Below are 18,006 nucleotides of genomic sequence, written 5' to 3' on the forward strand. Positions count from 1 at the left end.
ATTTGGTGGAATAACCCTGATTTTCAAGCACAGCTTTCATGCGTCTTGGCATGCTCTCCACCAGTCTTTCACATTGATGTTGGGTGACTTTATGCCACTCCTGGCGCAAAAATTCAAGCAGCTTGGCTTTGTTTGATGGCTTGTGACCATCCATCTTCCTCTTGATCACATTCCAGAGGTTTTCAATGGGGTTCAGGTCTGGAGATTGGGCTGGCCATGACAGGGTCTTGATTTGGTGGTCCTCCATCCACACCTTGATTGACTTGGCTGTGTGGCATGGAGCATTGTCCTGCTGAAAAAACCAATCCTCAGAGTTGGAGAACATTGTCAGAGCAGAAGGAAGCAAGTTTTCTTCCAGGACAACCTTGTACTTGGCTTGATTCATGCGTCCTTCACAAAGACAAATCTGCCCGATTCCAGCCTTGCTGAAGCACCCCCAGATGAGTCCAATTTTCAGCTTTGCCCAACACCTGGTCGTCTAATGTTTAGACGGAGACCTGGAGAGGCCTACAAGCCACAGTGTCTCGCACCCACTGTGAAATGTGATGGAGGATCGGTGATGATCTGGGGGTGCTTCAGCAAGGCTGGAATCGGGCAGCTTTGGCATGAATCAAGCCAAGTACAAGGTTGTCCTGGAAGAAAACTTGCTTCCTTCTGCTCTGACAATGTTCCCCAACTCTGAGGATTGGTTTTTCCAGCAGGACAATGCTCCATGCCACACAGCCAGGTCAATCAAGGTGTGGATGGAGGATCACCCGATCAAGACCCTGTCATGGCCAGCCCAATCTCCAGACCTGAACCCCATTGAAAACCTCTGGAATGTGATCAAGAGGAAGATGGATGGTCACAAGCCATCAAACAAAGCCGAGCTGCTTGAATTTTTGCGCCAGGAGTGGCATAAAGTCACCCAACATCAATGTGAAAGACTGGTGGAGAGCATGCCAAGACGCATGAAAGCTGTGCTTGAAAATCAGGGTTATTCCACCAAATATTGATTTCTGAACTCTTCCTAAGTTAAAACATTAGTATTGTGTTGTTTAAAAATGAATATGAACTTATTTTCTTTGCATTATTCGAGGTCTGACAACACTGCATCTTTTTTTGTTATTTTGACCAGTTGTCATTTTCTGCAAATAAATGCTCTAAATGACAATATTTTTATTTGGAATTTGGGAGAAATGTTGTCAGTAGTTTATAGAATAAAACAAAAATGTTCATTTTACCCAAACACATACCTATAAATAGTAAAACCAGAGAAACTGATAATTTTGCAGTGGTCTCTTAATTTTTTCCAGAGCTGTATATGAGAGAGAGATATCAGAACACTTAATAAGATGTATGACTTGGAATGGTAAATCCAATAGGAAATTTCTTTTTTCACCATATGCATATTTTGTTACAGTGATGTTTTTAGTAGACCAGGGGGTGTTCAATCAATCACGGTCCTGGAGGGCTATTCCACTCCAGGCTTTACAGGTAAAATGCACCCCCCCCCCCCCCCCCCCCCCTCCTGTAGTAGATGAACATTAGTACACACTAGTAATGGCCAAGAAAGCTGTGATATACTGTAATGAAAGACAGGTAAAAGACAGAATAAAACCTACTTATATTTTGCACATTTTAATGAACTGAACTGTATAAAAAAGGTCTGGATATTTAACTAGGCTATAGGGAACTGCTCCACAAACTGTTATAATTAATGATTTGATTTTCAATGGTGGGGAAAAGCGTTACTGAATAGCAGCTTTTATCTCTAAATATAGACTCCCAGGCTCCTGTTTGTGTGTTTGGGGCTCTCAGATTAAAACGATTTCGTTTTGTCGCTTTTCTGCATGATGGAATAACAATAGAGTTTGGGATCATGCAGGACAATTAGCTTTCTAGTATGAGTGCTGGAACTGGCTTTCATTGAAATGTACTTACATCTAGATTTGAATGTGGCTTCTTAGCTCTAAAGAAAAAACTAAAGTTTTCTCATGCAGTCAGATCTCATAAATATACGACAAAGAGTCCAGTTTTGAAAGACACTTTTGTTTAGTAAACTTTTAAAAAAGGCGATGTATTTGTTAAAAATGACAAGTCATGCTTTTAGTTAGTGCTGCGCTTCCTTGGTCACCTAGAGGGTAAATTGTCAGACCTTCAAGAGCTTCTTTCCTGTCATTATGGAGGCTGTGTGGTCCAGTGGTTAAAGAAATGGGCTTGTAACCTGGAGGTCCCTGGTTCAAATCCCACCTCAACCACTGACTCATTGTGTGACCCTGAGCAAGTCACTTAACCTCCTTGTGCTCCATCTTTCGGGTGAGACATAGTTGTAAGTGACTCCGCAGCTGATGCATAGTTCACACACCCTAGTCTCTGTAAGTCGCCTTGGATAAAGGTGTCTGCTAAATAAACAAAATTAACAAATCAATTGCTTCTTCCCCTGTTGGCTGACATGCTTTCAGCCACTTAGAAGACACTGCTGACCTAGGAAGTGTAACAAATATCAGAGAATAAAGCATAGAAACTGGAAGCTTCCTTTAACCTAACGTGGTACCAGAGAGCCTGTTTTAAAATGAAGATACATGTGTTTCTTTCAAAACTGCACATTTGAGACGTGTTTAGTCTTATTCTATAGTATTCTGTACATACTCTACAGCTATGGCCAAAAGTTTTGCATCACCCTATAGAATGAACTAATTTAGCTTCATAAAGTCGAATGAAAGCTGCTGAATAATGTTCCCTTGTTAAGATATTGAATTCCACACCCTCTATATAGAATGAACTCCCTCAGCTTCATAGAGTCCAATGAAAGCTGCTGAATAATGTTCCCTTGTTAAGATATTGAATTCCACCCCCCTCTATATAGAATGAACTCACTCAGCTTCATAGAGTCCAATGAAAGCTGCTGAATAATGTTCCCTTGTTAAGATATTGAATTCCACACCCTCTATATAGAATGAACTCCCTCAGCTTCATAGAGTCCAATGAAAGCTGCTGAATAATGTTCCCTTGTTAACATATTGAATTCCACACCCTCTATATAGAATGAATTCACTCAGCTTCATAGAGTCCAATGAAAGCTGCTGAATAATGTTCCCTTGTTAACATATTGAATTCCACACCCTCTATATAGAATGAACTCACTCAGCTTCATAGAGTCCAATGAAAGCTGCTGAATAATGTTCCCTTGTTAACATATTGAATTCCACACCCTCTATATAGAATGAATTCACTCAGCTTCATAGAGACCAATGAAAGCTGCTGAATAATGTTCCCTTGTTAACATATTGAATTACACACCGCTTTGTAGTTTTCCACAACTTAACGAAAAATGGACAACAATTGAAAAATTTGACATTTCGAAATCTAACAAGAAATACTACTGTACTACTATTATGGCTTCCGATAGACTGTTTGCGATATCATTTTGTAGTTTCTTTGATTACACGATGTTAAATAAAATGATGTTCCTATAGTTTTTTTTTTCATTGACCACAGCTGTAGATATATTTAATGGTCAGCAACTAACTCTGATTTTGAACGTGAGATCATCAAGGCTAGTTTATGTTTATTAATATAGGTATGATGTAAACTCTTCTAAGGTGCTGAAAAAGCTACAATACATCAAACAGATTAAAAAAAAATATATCTAATTTAGATCTCTTGAACAAATGTTGCCTCTAGTCTCATAAACCTTTCCAAACACTTTTTATAATGAATGATTTGACTTTCAATGCTAGCGACGTGTTTTGCGATTGAATACCTGCGTTTTTATCTCTAAATTTAGACTCCCGTTGCTCCTGCTTGCGTATTCAGGTCTCTCAGATGAAAAGCTTTGTTTTTTGCAGCTTTTCTGAGTATCCGAATAACAAGAATTTTAAGAACAACATCATTCAGTGAAGTAGGTTACATTTCTATTAAGAAACAGAACAGAAAAAAACAACAAAATCCCATGAGGGGATTGAATAGAGAGAGTGTAAATAGAAAGGGCAGAGTTCAAAAGAAAGAAAGAAAAAGAAAGAAAGAAAGAAAGAAAGAAAGAAAGAAAGCGCAGGGCTGCAGTGTGGAAGGCAGCGGGTTTGAGGAGCTCAGTGGTTAGATAAAGAAGGCGCTGGGCTGCAGTGTTGAAGGCAGCGGGTTTTGAGGAGCTCAGTGATTAGATAAAGAAAGCGCTGGGCTGCAGTGTGGAAGGCAGTGGTTTTGAGGAGCTCAGTGATTAGATAAAGAAGGCGCTGGGCTGCAGTGTGGAAGGCAGTGGTTTTGAGGAGCTCAGTGATTAGATAAAGAAAGTGCTGGGCTGCAGTGTGGAAAGCAGTGGGGTTTGAGGAGCTCAGTGGTTAGATAAAGAAAGTGCTGGGATGCAGTGTGGAAGGCAGTGGGGTTTGAGGAGCTCAGTGGTTAGATAAAGAAAGCGCTGGGCTGCAGTGTGGAAGGCAGCGGGGTTTGAGGAGCTCAGTGGTTAGATAAAGAAAGTGCTGGGCTGCAGCGTGGAAGGCAGTGGGGTTTGAGGAGCTCAGTGGTTAGATAAAGAAAGCGCTGGGCTACAGTATGGAAGGCAGTGGGGTTTGAGGAGCTCAGTAGTTAGATAAAGAAAGCACTGGGCTGCAGTGTGGAAGGCAATGGGGTTTGAGGAGCTCAGTGGTTAGATAAAGAAAACGCTGGGCTGCAGTGTGGAAGGCAGTGGGGTTTGAGGAGCTCAGTGGTTAGATAAAGAAAGCGCTGGGCTGCAGTATGGAAGGCAGTGTTTTTGAGGAGCTCAATGGTTAGATAAAGAAAACACTGGGCTGCAGTGTGGAAGGCAGTGGGGTGTGAGGAGCTCAGTGGTTAGATAAAGAAAGCGCTGGGCTGCAGTATGGAAGGCAGTGTTTTTGAGGAGCTCAATGGTTAGATAAAGAAAACACTGGGCTGCAGTGTGGAAGGCAGTGGGGTTTGAGGAGCTCAGTGGTTAGATAAAGAAAACGCTGGGCTGCAGTGTGGAAGGCAGTGGGGTTTGAGGAGCTCAGTGGTTAGATAAAGAAAGCGCTGGGCTGCAGTATGGAAGGCAGTGTTTTTGAGGAGCTCAATGGTTAGATAAAGAAAACACTGGGCTGCAGTGTGGAAGGCAGTGGGGTTTGAGGAGCTCAGTGGTTAGATAAAGAAAACGCTGGGCTGCAGTGTGGAAGGCAGTGGGGTTTGAGGAGCTCAGTGGTTAGATAAAGAAAGCGCTGGGCTGCAGTATGGAAGGCAGTGTTTTTGAGGAGCTCAATGGTTAGATAAAGAAAACACTGGGCTGCAGTGTGGAAGGCAGTGGGGTGTGAGGAGCTCAGTGGTTAGATAAAGAAAGCGCTGGGCTGCAGTATGGAAGGCAGTGTTTTTGAGGAGCTCAATGGTTAGATAAAGAAAACACTGGGCTGCAGTGTGGAAGGCAGTGGGGTTTGAGGAGCTCAGTGGTTAGATAAAGAAAGCGCTGGGCTGCAGTGTGGAAGGCAGTGGGGTTTGAGGAGCTCAGTGGTTAGATAAAGAAAGCGCTGGGCTGCAGTGTGGAAGGCAGTGGGGTTTGAGGAGCTCAGTGGTTAGATAAAGAAAGCGCTGGGCTGCAGTGCTTAGGGCAGTGGTTTTGAGGAGCTCAGTGATTAGATAATGAAAGCGCTGGGCTGCAGTGCTTAGGGCAGTGGTTTTGAGGAGCTCAGTGGTTAGATAAAGAAAGCACTGGGCTGCAGTGTGGAAGGCAGTGGGGTTTGAGGAGCTCAGTGGTTAGATAAAGAAAGCGCTGGGCTGCAGTGTGGAAGGCAGTGGGGTTTGAGGAGCTCAGTGGTTAGATAAAGAAAGCGCTGGGCTGCAGTGTGGAGGGCAGTGGGGTTTGAGGAGCTCAGTGGTTAGATAAAGAAAGCGCTGGGCTGCAGTGTGGAAGGCAGTAGGCTTTGAGGAGCTCAGTGGTTAGATAAAGAAAGCGCTGGGCTGCAGTGTGGAAGGCAGTGGGGTTTGAGGAGCTCAGTGGTTAGATAAAGAAAGCGCTGGGCTGCAGTGTGGAAGGCAGTGGAGTTTGAGGATCTCAGTGGTTAGATAAAGAAAGCGCTGGGCTGCAGTGTGGAAGGCAGTGGGCTTTGAGGAGCTCAGTGGTTAGATAAAGAAAGCACTGGGCTGCAGTGTGGAAGGCAGTGGGTTTTGAGGAGCTCAGTGGTTAGATAAAGAAAGCGCTGGGCTGCAGTGTGGAAGGCAGTGGGGTTTGAGGAGCTCAGTGGTTAGATAAAGAAAGCACTGGGCTGCAGTGTGGAAGACAGCGGGGTTTGAGTAGCTCAGTGGTTAGATAAAGAAAGCGCTGGGCTGCAGTGTGGAGGGCAGTGGGGTTTGAGGAGCTCAGTGGTTAGATAAAAAAAGCGCTGGGCTGCAGTGTGGAAGGCAGTGGGCTTTGAGGAGCTCAGTGGTTACATAAAGAAAGCGCTGGGCTGCAGTGTGGAAGGCAGTGGGGTTTGAGGAGCTCAGTGGTTAGATAAAGAAAGCGCTGGGCTGCAGTGTGGAAGGCAGTGGAGTTTGAGGATCTCAGTGGTTGGATAAAGAAAGCGCTGGGCTGCAGTGTGGAAGGCAGTGGGCTTTGAGGAGCTCAGTGGTTAGATAAAGAAAGCGCTGGGCTGCAGTGTGGAAGGCAGTGGGGTTTGAGGAGTTCAATGGTTAGATAAAGAAAGCGCTGGGCTGCAGTGTGGAAGGCAGTGGGCTTTGAGGAGCTCAGTGGTTAGATAAAGAAAGCGCTGGGCTGCAGTGTGGAAGGCAGTGGGGTTTGAGGAGCTCAGTGGTTAGATAAAGAAAGCGCTGGGCTGCAGTGTGGAAGGCAGTGGGGTTTGAGGAGCTCAGTGATTAGATAAAGAAAGCGCTGGGCTGCAGTGTGGAGGGCAGTGGTTTTGAGGAGCTCAGTGATTAGATTATGAAAGTGCTGGGCTGCAGTGTGGAAGGCAGTGGGGTTTGAGGAGCTCAGTGGTTAGATAAAGAAATCGCTGGGCTGCAGTGTGGAGGGCAGTGGTTTTGAGGAGCTCAGTGGTTAGATAAAGAAAGCGCTGGGCTGTAGTGTGGAAGGCAGTGGGGTTTGAGGAGCTCAGTGGTTAGATAAAGAAAGCGCTGGGCTGCAGTGTGGAAGGCAGTGGGGTTTGAGGAGCTCAGTGGATAGATAAAGAAAGCGCTGGGCTGCAGTGTGGAAGGCAGTGGGGTTTGAGGAGCTCAGTGGTTAGATAAAGAAAGCGCTGGACTGCAGTGTGGAAGGCATTGGGGTTTGAGGAGCTCAGTGGTTAGATAAAGAAAGAAAGAAAGAAAGAAAGAAAGAAAGAAAGAAAGAAAGAAAGATTGATTTAGACCAAAAAGATAAAGCCACCCTGAATGATTGCAAAACACCACAAAACAGAAAGGGGAACTATAATAAAAAGCAATTAAAATGCCATTTGAGCATATTAGATTAGCTTTGTTACAACAAGCATTACAACTTTTTCATATTCGTTGGCCTTGAGTGAATATTTTTTCTCATTTTAGAATCTTGCGTTCTTTCAAATCCAAATTGCTAAGCAGATTCACAGAGCTTGATCTAATGAAAGCAATTCTCCAAAAGCAGCTGTTAAACACAGCTTTAACCGTCCTATCTTTCCATAATTATCCTTGTTGTATAAACACTGCCTGACGTTCATTGAGTCCCGTGGTTATTTCACTCAGGAGGATGAACGACCCATTCTGGGAGCTCATCTGGGTTATTGAGCCTCATCCTGAATCCTGGATTAACCACAGAGCTCTGTACATATTCATAGTATCCATATATTTCTAGCAAATGATAATAAGACCTAAATCAATATGTTTGACCTACAGACCACAGCATACTACATCCCTGATGATTAATCAGTAGGTTGTCTTACATGACCTGGTTTGTGTGATGTGATGCAGAAAGAAAAGCACGCCACACTGCTGCCCTGAAGCCAGTTTGTAAAACAAACTCGTGACCCCAGCATAGGCTTTCATCTACTATACAACTGTAACCAAAAGTGTTGCATCCCCCCCTTATAGAATGAACACATTTTGCTTCATAAAGTCGAATGAAACCCGCTGAATAACGTTACCTTAACATACACCAGCGCTTTGTAGTTTTCCAAATACCTCACGAAAAACTGACATTGAAAAATGTGTCATTTTTGAAACCTAACATGAAATACTACTGTACTACTATTATGGCTTCCGGTAGACTTTTTTTTTTGGCAATATCATTGTCATATGTTCATACAGTTGTTGTTTTTTTTTTTTTTTTTTAATGATGTCTCAATCCTAAAATTCTAGGCGATGCAAAACGTTTGGCAGCAGCTGTATGCGACGAATAACTAAGCATGTCAGTAACATACTGTACCACCCCCACACCATTGCTGTAAATTCAATATGACAATGTAGAGAGTATTATAGAACAACAATTAGAATTACCATTGAAATGTTTACAGTGGGATAAGCAATTCTCTAGATAAATGCACAAATGTGACCTACAGACGGACAGATCTTATATTCTTAATAACTTGTGCTAAAGAATATTAATACCAAGTTTTATGACAATCGGATCCAGATACATGTTGAAACGTTTTTTTTTATTTTTTTTTTACTGTTTGTATTTAATGTGCTATGCCCTGTATTTCACTGTATTTAATGTATTATGCATTGTTCCTCACTGTCTTGTAAAGCGCTTTGTGATGGTGGTCCACTATGAAAGGCGCTATATAAAATAAATATTGATTGATTGATTGAAGTGTGACATGCATGCATACGCCCGCCTGCACTGCATCCCCTCCACCAGCAGGGGGCTCCATCACCCATGGGGTGATTACAGACAACTTAACATTTGTCAAAAACATGTTCAAATTATTTAGTATAAGTCATTGAGGGTGTCTGTTTTTTGCACATAAAATATGATCAAACATGTCATTGTTTGTACATGCTGCTGAAATACGTCACAGTCATCCACCTCACACTGATAGCTCTGGCTGTGAATGCACAGCCATGGCGATGCGGGATGGATGTTACTGACGAGAGAGAGAGAGAGAGAGAGAGAGAGAGAGAGAGAGAGAGAGAGAGAGAGAGAGAGAGAGAGAGAGAGAGAGAGAGAGAGAGGAGGAGAATACATTTGTGGACCTGGAAAATCACATTGGGAGGGAGAAGGAGGCTGTCTGGTCTCTCTCTCTCTCTCTCTCTCTCTCTCTCTCTCTCTCTCTCTCTCTCTCTCTCTTCACCTTTGAAAAGGGCACATTGTGCTGCTGTCTTTGGTGGCCCAGTTTCGTACAGCCCTTACTCGTGGTTTGAGGCACAACAAAGGCATTTCTGACCTACATTGAGCGCTGGAGTTGCAGCATCACATAGACACACACACACAGTGGGTTAACTAGGATACAAAACCCCTACAGGTATATGAAACACTGCATGCATATTTAAAACATGCCCCAAAAACATGTTTCAAACACCAAACTGACATTGCAAATACATGTTGTTGCTTATTGTGTGGACGTTCTTCAAATGTTAATATTATAAAAAACACATTTGATTGCCCTATTTCTTTAACCTTGATTTTCTCCCCCTTTTGGCCTGTCCAATCACTCTCCCACACCGCTCGCCACAACAGCAAAACAGAAGGTCAATGTGCATCCTCAGCTCCCCAAGCCAATCCTTTCCATGTGCCACAGCGGATGTGAGCTACCGCCCCCTGGAGGACAAAGGCCGGCTCTGCAGGTGTCTTTTTGGCCAGTAGGGGCCACTGCAGAGCAATGAGAAGAAACAGCCCTTGACGTTTGTTCCATTCCATTCCATTCCATTCCATCCCATTCATTCAATTCATTTCTATTCTATTTTGTTCTAATCTATTCCATTCTACTTTGTTCTATTCTGTTCCATTCTATCATATTTTATTTGGTTCACAGACTGACACACATGTAGTGACCTCATGTAGCTACCTCTGGCAAACATAGGTCTAAAGGTTATTATTTTGTACAATGTTTAAAGTGGCAATGTGACCTTAGGTTAAACTCAGATTGACATCCGCCCACATATTGGCAGCTTAAAGGATCTTCTCAGCACGTCTTCTCAATGTCGGTCAGCTAAACAGGGTCAGGCTGCAACCTGTTAACTCTGCACTGGGTTGCAGGGGCTTGGCTACTCTGCGATCAATGTATTCTTGGCCGTAGCAGCCGACCAAACGCAGAGATATCCAAGCTGAGGAAACTCAAATGAAACGGGTGTCAATCAAACCCTGACGCTTTCCTATTTGCTATGGATAGCTCCGCCTCTCTCGATCACAGCCGGTCAGAAATGACTCCTAAACCGAAGTGTAATTAACAAGGTATATAACAGGGGAGAATCTGGGCACGAACCAGTGACCCCGCCCGCCGCACGCTAGCGCCTTAACCGCTGTGCGAAAGAGCATTCATGGTTATAGAGCCTTTAACCTCATCTCATCACACCGACAGGGGACAGAATCTGCAACGGCAGAGTATCAAACAACACAATGAACAAAAATCAAAAAAACAATAAACGATCTTCTCTCGTTTTGTTTTCAGACAGTGCAGCTTTTAGAAGCTCAGCCTCTCTTACTCCCTATGTAAACAGAGATGTGTTTAGCTCCTGTGGGCTGATTTTTTCTAGTTTCACTGCAACTTGTCTCTCCAGGTTTGTCTGTGACCAGCCCGGGCTGACATCTGAGTGGTGTTTCGTGGTCTCTGATCCCCCCCACCCTGCGTGGAGTTCTCACTGCTCCTAATGCAGTTCGACAGCCCAGCCAGCCGGGGGCGCTGTTCGAGCAGGCAGGAGGCCAGTGTGAAGAAAAACATACAGCAACGCTCCCCCACTTCTCTCCCTCCAGATCTGCACTCTGATTGCTTTTGACTGTTATATTAGTTCAGTTATCATTTCAAGAAATCTCTGGTATGGGAATAGGTGGCACAGACAGACAGACAGAGAGACAGACGGTGAACTAATCTCTCTTTAGTCTCCCTCTATCCTCCTTCACCCTCTCTAGTCCCCTTCGTCCACCCTATCTCCCACCCCCTATCAATAGTCTACTTCTCCTCCATCTCCCCTCTCTCTCCTTTCCCCTCACTCCCTCTCCTTCTCCCCCTCCCATGCTTTCACCCCCTCTCTCTTTAGTCTCCCTCTCTCCTCCATCTCCATTGTCTCTCTCCTTCCCCCTCACTGCCTCTCTCTTACCTCTCTCACTCCCCTCTCCTCTAGCCCCCACCCCAACCTCTCTCCCCCTCTCTCTTACTCTCCCTCTATTTTCTAACTCTGCTCATTAAATAGCCATTACATCCCAGGCTGCAGCCTCCATCTGTCAAGAGAAATTAAAGTAAACCTGGTGAAACTCACTGACTAACAGCACAGTCACAGCGCCGTGTAAGGGGGGTCAACAGAAGGGGACCACTGGACTGCACTAATGCCTCTAGTGCTAACAAACATGCCAGCGACATCCATCCTCCCTGACTGTGAAGGCTGTGAAGTCACTACCAGGTCCATCAGTAACAGAAATATAGCCATCTGAAATGTATTTGTTTTAAACTTAATAAAGCTAATAAGAGGTGAGAGAATGGATTTTAAAGATGGTCAGTGCTCCTTTAAAGGGAAGGGCCAGAGATACTGTTAATAAAGCTAATAAGAGGTAAGAGAATGGATTTTAAAGATAGTCAGCACTCCTTTAAAGGGAGGGCCAGCGATACTGTTAACAAAGCTAATGAGAGGTAAGAGAATGGATTTTAAAGATGGTTCATTTTCTATGATTGATGAATTCCGTGGTGGTTTCTGCCTGTGCTGGTGATTCTGGGTCATAGACGCCCTCCTGGTTTCCTAGAGTGGCCAGATGATGTCACAGCTTCTTTTTATCCAACCCCTACTGACCTTGACAGTGAAATCTGCCGGAAAAAAAGGACCAGCTGTTTTTCACGGGAGAGGAACTGTGGCAGAGTCTGACAACTGTGGCCTCTGCTCCTCACCAGCACAAAAACTGGAACAGAGATGTTTATTTTTTTAATAAGCTTTACCAGATGAATAAGGTTCTAGCAAATAAAATAACATACATCATAATAGCAAACATGTATTTTCATTTTGAAACGTGATCTCCGGTGCTACTTTATGAAAGAAATTTCTCAGATTCTATGCCTTGTTTTCAAAATTATCTGTTACACTTGCACTTCTTCATTCAGCAGTGTCTTCTAAGTGTCTGAAAGCGTGTCGGTCAATAGGAGAGGCAGCTGATTGGTTAATGACAGGAAAGAAGCCGTTGAAAAGGGTGGGGACAATTTCACCCTCCAGGTGACCTAGGAAGTGCAGCACTATCTGAAAACAAGGCTTGCAAACAGAGATTTCCTAACCAAGTTAACCAGATGTCATGTTTTAAAATATAATGTGTGCTACGACATGTGTGTTTCTGTCAAAACTGCACAGAAGATTATAGAGTTAGTGTGTTAGCTGCAATAATTTTTTTTTTTTTTAAATCTTCATATTTCATACCCTAAACAAGTTGCATGTTTAATACTGATTGATACATGAGCAAGCACAAAAGCAAAGACCCAACTTCTCAGAGGAATAAAACCCTTTTAATAGTATAAAACAAGACACAGATCTTAACAGTTTATACTGTTAAATGCACAGCTGTGGCCAAAAGTTTGGCATCACCTCGAAATTTAGGATTGAGACATAATTAAAAAAGAGAAAGAAAGAAATAAATAATAATAAAAAAAGAACACATATACAGCTATGGCCAAATGTTTTGCATCCCCCTATAGAATGGACTAATTTTGCTTCATAAAGTCGAATGAAACTTGCTGAATAATGTTACATTAACATATTGAATTGCACACCGCTTTGTAGTTTTCCATATACTTAAACTGACAACAACTGAAAAATGTGAAATGTAGCATGAAATACTACTGTACTACTATTATGGCTTCCGGTAGACTTTTTTTTTTTTTTTTTTATCATTTCGTAGTTTTTGGATTACATGATCTTACATAAAATATCTTAAACATGTTCATATATATATATATATATATATATATATATATATATATATATATATATATATATATATAATTTTTTTAAAATTATGTCTCAATCCTAAAATTCTAGGTGATGCAAAACTTTTGGCCAGAGCTGTACCTATTGAAAATGTTATGCTGAAACACCTGCCCAATTTAGGTTGCTTTACGAGCATATTTGTAAGCAATCTTTTCTTGGCAACTCAAACTGAGTTGCAATCGAGTTGCTAGAATAGACCACGGCTCTATTTTCAGCAGTACGCTTGAGAATGTTTTGTTGTGAACTGGAATTGACAATAAAGATTGCTTACCTTGCAATTGCTTAATCCCGTTGAGAAAGCTTGCAGTTATGTTAATGCATGGATATAATATTGATGCTGGAAATGAGGGAGCATATGTGGAGTCTGGGGAACAGGACCTGGCTGTGACAGACCTCATCAGTCACTTGTGACAGTGACACACAAACATATTCATTATTAACACTGGGAGGGCGCGTGCAGAACTAATTCATTTGCAAGGGGTTTGTGCTGCATTCTATACTGCTCTACACATATATCAGGGTCATCAGCTTCACACTGAGAGCTCTGATTGTGAATTGACAGCCGTGTAGCTGGGGGATGGATGTCACTGACAGGCTTGTTTTTTTCTTTTTAATTCTAGGTTTCATTTCTTATCATTGCAGAAGGAAATCAACCGCAGAAAAGATTGTTTCTTGTTATTGGAAAGATTCAAAACAGAATACAAGTTCTGCTTAGTAAGCTGTTTGGAAGTTTTTCTAGACAGAAGTTACCTTCTGTGCCTGGCTGGTGGGGTCCGCTGTAGCGTGAGGAGGAGAAACAGTCCCTGCCGGTTTTGCCTGACTACCCCCTGCACACCATGCGGCCGTGCCTTTACCAGGGGAGACCCTCGGGGACCCCTGCGCTCCCCTGACTGTGTGACTCCCCCTGCACACCACGCGGCTGTGCCTTTACCAGGGGAGACCCTCGGGGACCCCTGCACTCCCCTGACTGTGTGACTCCCCTGCACACCATGCGGCCGTGCCTTTACCAGGGGAGACCCTCGGGGACCCCTGCACTCCCCTGACTGTGTGACTCCCCTGCACACCACGCGGCCGTGCCTTTACCAGGGGAGACCCTCGGGGACCCCTGCACTCCCCTGACTGTGTGACTCCCCTGCACACCACGTGGCCGTGCCTTTACCAGGGGAGACCCTTGGGGACCCCTGCACTCCCCTGACTGTGTGACTCCCCCTGCACACCACACGGCCGTGCCTTTACCAGGGGAGACCCTCGGGGACCCCTGCACTCCCCTGACTGTGTGACTCCCTTGCACACCACGCGGCCGTGCCTTTACCAGGGGAGACCCTCGGGGACCCCTGCACTCCCCTGACTGTGTGACTCCCCCTGCACACCACAAGGCCATTTCAGGACAGTAGATTTCTTGCAGTCCACTCTGAAGAAGCGAAATGATAACAATCCGCTCGCTAGAAAATTTCTCTGTTTTCATAGAGACACAATAAGGCCATGTATTTCGCAGACAGCTTGGCTGCTCAGAGAAAGGCTATCGTGTGCCTGTCTTGTGTTTTCTCATCCGGTGGATTTTCAGCTAATTATTTCCTCGCAGTGGCTTTCTTCAGTGCTATAAATCTTCTTAAAGATGATGAATACTTAAAATACCCTAAAACTAACTACTTTCTATAACATTTTCCTAATGTTTCATATCTTATTAATGTGGTGCGCAGGGTGAGTCATCTCTCCCTGCCTTCCCCGCCTCCTCAAAACTACAATGCACTGGACTTGCCTGATCTCAGCAACCACGTTTCTGGATCCTCATGCACTGATGCACTATCCTTGCCCGATTGCACTAGTAATATTTCACTGTAGATATAACTTCTTGTAATCCTAAGTTGTTGCATGTTGTACTTTAGTAGTATCATTTACTGTAGACTCTGTTTAAATATCGATTTTGCATTGTAACCCTCTACTGTCATGTAACAACTGTAAGTCGCCTTGGGGAAAGGTGTCTGCCAAATAAACTAATAAGGATAAAGCAGTCAGAGTAGTGCAGGGCCAGCATGTGTGAATGTGGCTGGACTGGTTAGACTGACCAGATTGGAGGGAATTTTAGAAAAACATGTGATAATGTGGTCAGGCCAAATGGGGTAACTCCTTGCCAAATTGGCCAGCTAACATATACAGGAGGATCTGATAGAGAACTCCTCAGTTCTGTTATGTATGCAAAGGCAGGGGGTCTGCTGTTTCTGTTCTTAGGTCACTGTGATAGCCTCAGCTTGGCTGAAATACTGTTTTGTACAACCCCGACCCCCGACCCCCGACCCCCGACCCTGACAACGTAACATATGAAGCAAAATGAGTTCATTCTACAGGGTGATGCCAAACTTTTGGCCAGAGCTGTACACTATATGGGAGTCAATGCAAAGTCCTCATGGACACTGCAAAGATGTGTGTGTGTGTGTGTGACAGTATAGTGGATCTGGTATGAAGTGGGTGAAACAGAATGCAGATGGTCTTATGCATCAAACGCTGATAATTATAATTATTAGTGAGAAGTTAATGATGGCATGTCGGATGATGGCATGTCGCATCGGCTACACCCTCTGAAAATATAGACACTTCCTACAGGAAGGAGAGCAGAGGTGAGGCGACGTATTTTGATTTTTGGTTTATTTTTAAATTTAGAGTGCCCAATTTGTTCTACCCCAGATTTTCTCCCCAATTTAGCCTGTTCAGTTATGTTCCCCCAGGGCAGCTCAGTGGGTGTCCTCCGATCCCCGATCCCTGATCCAATTACCTCTTTATACCTAGGAGCTCCACAGCGGCCCCTGGAGGACAAAGGCCAGCCCTGCAGGTGTCTGTTTTAAGCTCGCCTGGCCAATAGGGGCCGCTGTAGCGCGGTGAGGTGACTCAGTAGGTTCTGCCTTCATCAGTGTTATTGCGGTGAAACTAGAGGAAGCTGAGTCAAGCAGACAAGCATTCTGACTCTAGTGCCTTCATCACTGTTATTGAAACTAAACTGAGTCAAGCAGACAAGCATTTCAAAATCCTAAAAGGTATTGACAATGTCGACCCAGGGGACTTCTTTGACCTGAAAAAAGAAACAAGGACCAGGGGTCACAAATGGAGATTAGATAAAGGGGCATTCAGAACAGAAAATAGGAGACACTTTTTTACACAGAGAATTGTGAGGGTCTGGAACCAACTCCCCAGTAATGTTGTTGTAGCTGACATCGTGGGATCATTCAAGAAGCTGCTTGATGAGATTCTGGTATCAATAAGCTACTAACAACCAAACAAGCAAGATGGGCTGAATGGCCTCCTCTCGTTTGTAAACTTTCTTATGTTCTTATGTTCTTATGTTATTGAAACTAAACTCAAGCAGACAAGCGTTCTGGCTCTAATGCCTTCATCAGTGTTACTGAAACTAAACTGAGTCAAGCAGACAAGCGTTTCAGCCAGTGCCTTCATCGGTGTTATTGAAACGAGAAAAAAATGGTCAAGCAGACAAATGTTTGGGCTAATTTTGCTATCAGTGTTATTGAAACTAGAAGAAACTGAGATGTGTTAAATAATATCCCTCATATATAAACAAATAAATAATGAATATTCAATTTGAAATACATTTGTTGTCGTTGCTATGGAACAGAAGAGCAGACTTGCTGGTATTTTTAGCTCCTTCCTTCCTCTCAGCAACATCTGCGGGAGTGTTGGTGGATGAAGTATTCACACGCATCCTAGGATCTTTTTATAGAGAATTCCTGCTGATTTGAAAGCTGTACAGGGATCTAAGTGAGATCACACCTTCTCATAACTCGAGATGTAAAGACTTTGTGACAATTTAGAGCAAGACAGAAAGAAAGCGCTGGGCTGCAGTGTGGAAGGCAGTGGGGTTTGAGGAGCTCAGTGGTTAGATAAAGAAAGCGCTGGGCTGCAGTGTAGAAGGCAGTGGGGTTTGAGGAGCTCAGTGGTTAGATAAAGAAAGCGCTGGGCTGCAGTGTGGAAGGCAGTGGGGTTTGAGGAGCTCAGTGGTTAGATAAAGAAAGCGCTGGGCTGCAGTGTGGAATGCAGTGGGGTTTGAGGAGCTCAGTGGTTAGATAAAGAAAGCGCTGGGCTGCAGTGTGGAAGGCAGTGGGGTTTGTGGAGCTCAGTGGTTAGATAAAGAAAGCGCTGGGCTGCAGTGTGGAAGGCAGTGGGGTTTGAGGAGCTCAGTGGTTAGATAAAGAAAGCGCTGGGCTGCAGTGTGGAAGGCAGTGGGTTTGAGGAGCTCAGTGGTTAGATAAAGAAAGCGCTGGGCTGCAGTGTGGAAGGCAGTGGGGTTTGAGGAGCTCAGTGGTTAGATAAAGAAAGCGCTGGGCTGCAGTGTGGAGGGCAGTGGGGTTTGAGGAGCTCAGTGGTTAGATAAAGAAAGCGCTGGGCTGCAGTGTGGAAGGCAGTGGGGTTTGAGGAGCTCAGTGGTTAGATAAAGAAAGCGCTGGGCTGCAGTGTGGAAGGCAGTGGGGTTTGAGGAGCTCAGTGGTTAGATAAAGAAAGCTCTGGGCTGCAGTGTGGAAGGCAGTGGGGTTTGAGGAGCTCAGTGGTTAGATAAAGAAAGCGCTGGGCTGCAGTGTGGAAGGCAGTGGGGTTTATTTGTTACGATTTTTTTATTATTATTATTTATCAATAAACTGTGTGATTATGAATATTCTATCAAATTAGAATTGTCTAATTCATGATAATAAATAATAAAGTTACTACAATTCTCTACAGTGTAAACCAGTGATACTCAATTCGATTTATCCAGGCTCTGCTTTCAGAATTACATGACATTAGCACATAGGTGGGGCCAAAAAAATAGAAACCCTTGCATAAAAACTTAATAGGATTTAGCTTGCACTTTGAATACAGCCCATGCTGAACAACATTCCAGCCTAACATCCAATAAGAAACACTGTAGTCTTACACTACAATCAAGACAGGCAGTGCATGAGACGGGATTTAATAAACCTGACTGAGTAATGGCATTCT

Source organism: Acipenser ruthenus, chromosome 53, assembly GCF_902713425.1.
Source record: "Acipenser ruthenus chromosome 53, fAciRut3.2 maternal haplotype, whole genome shotgun sequence".
Taxonomy (NCBI): Eukaryota; Metazoa; Chordata; class Actinopteri; order Acipenseriformes; family Acipenseridae; genus Acipenser; species Acipenser ruthenus.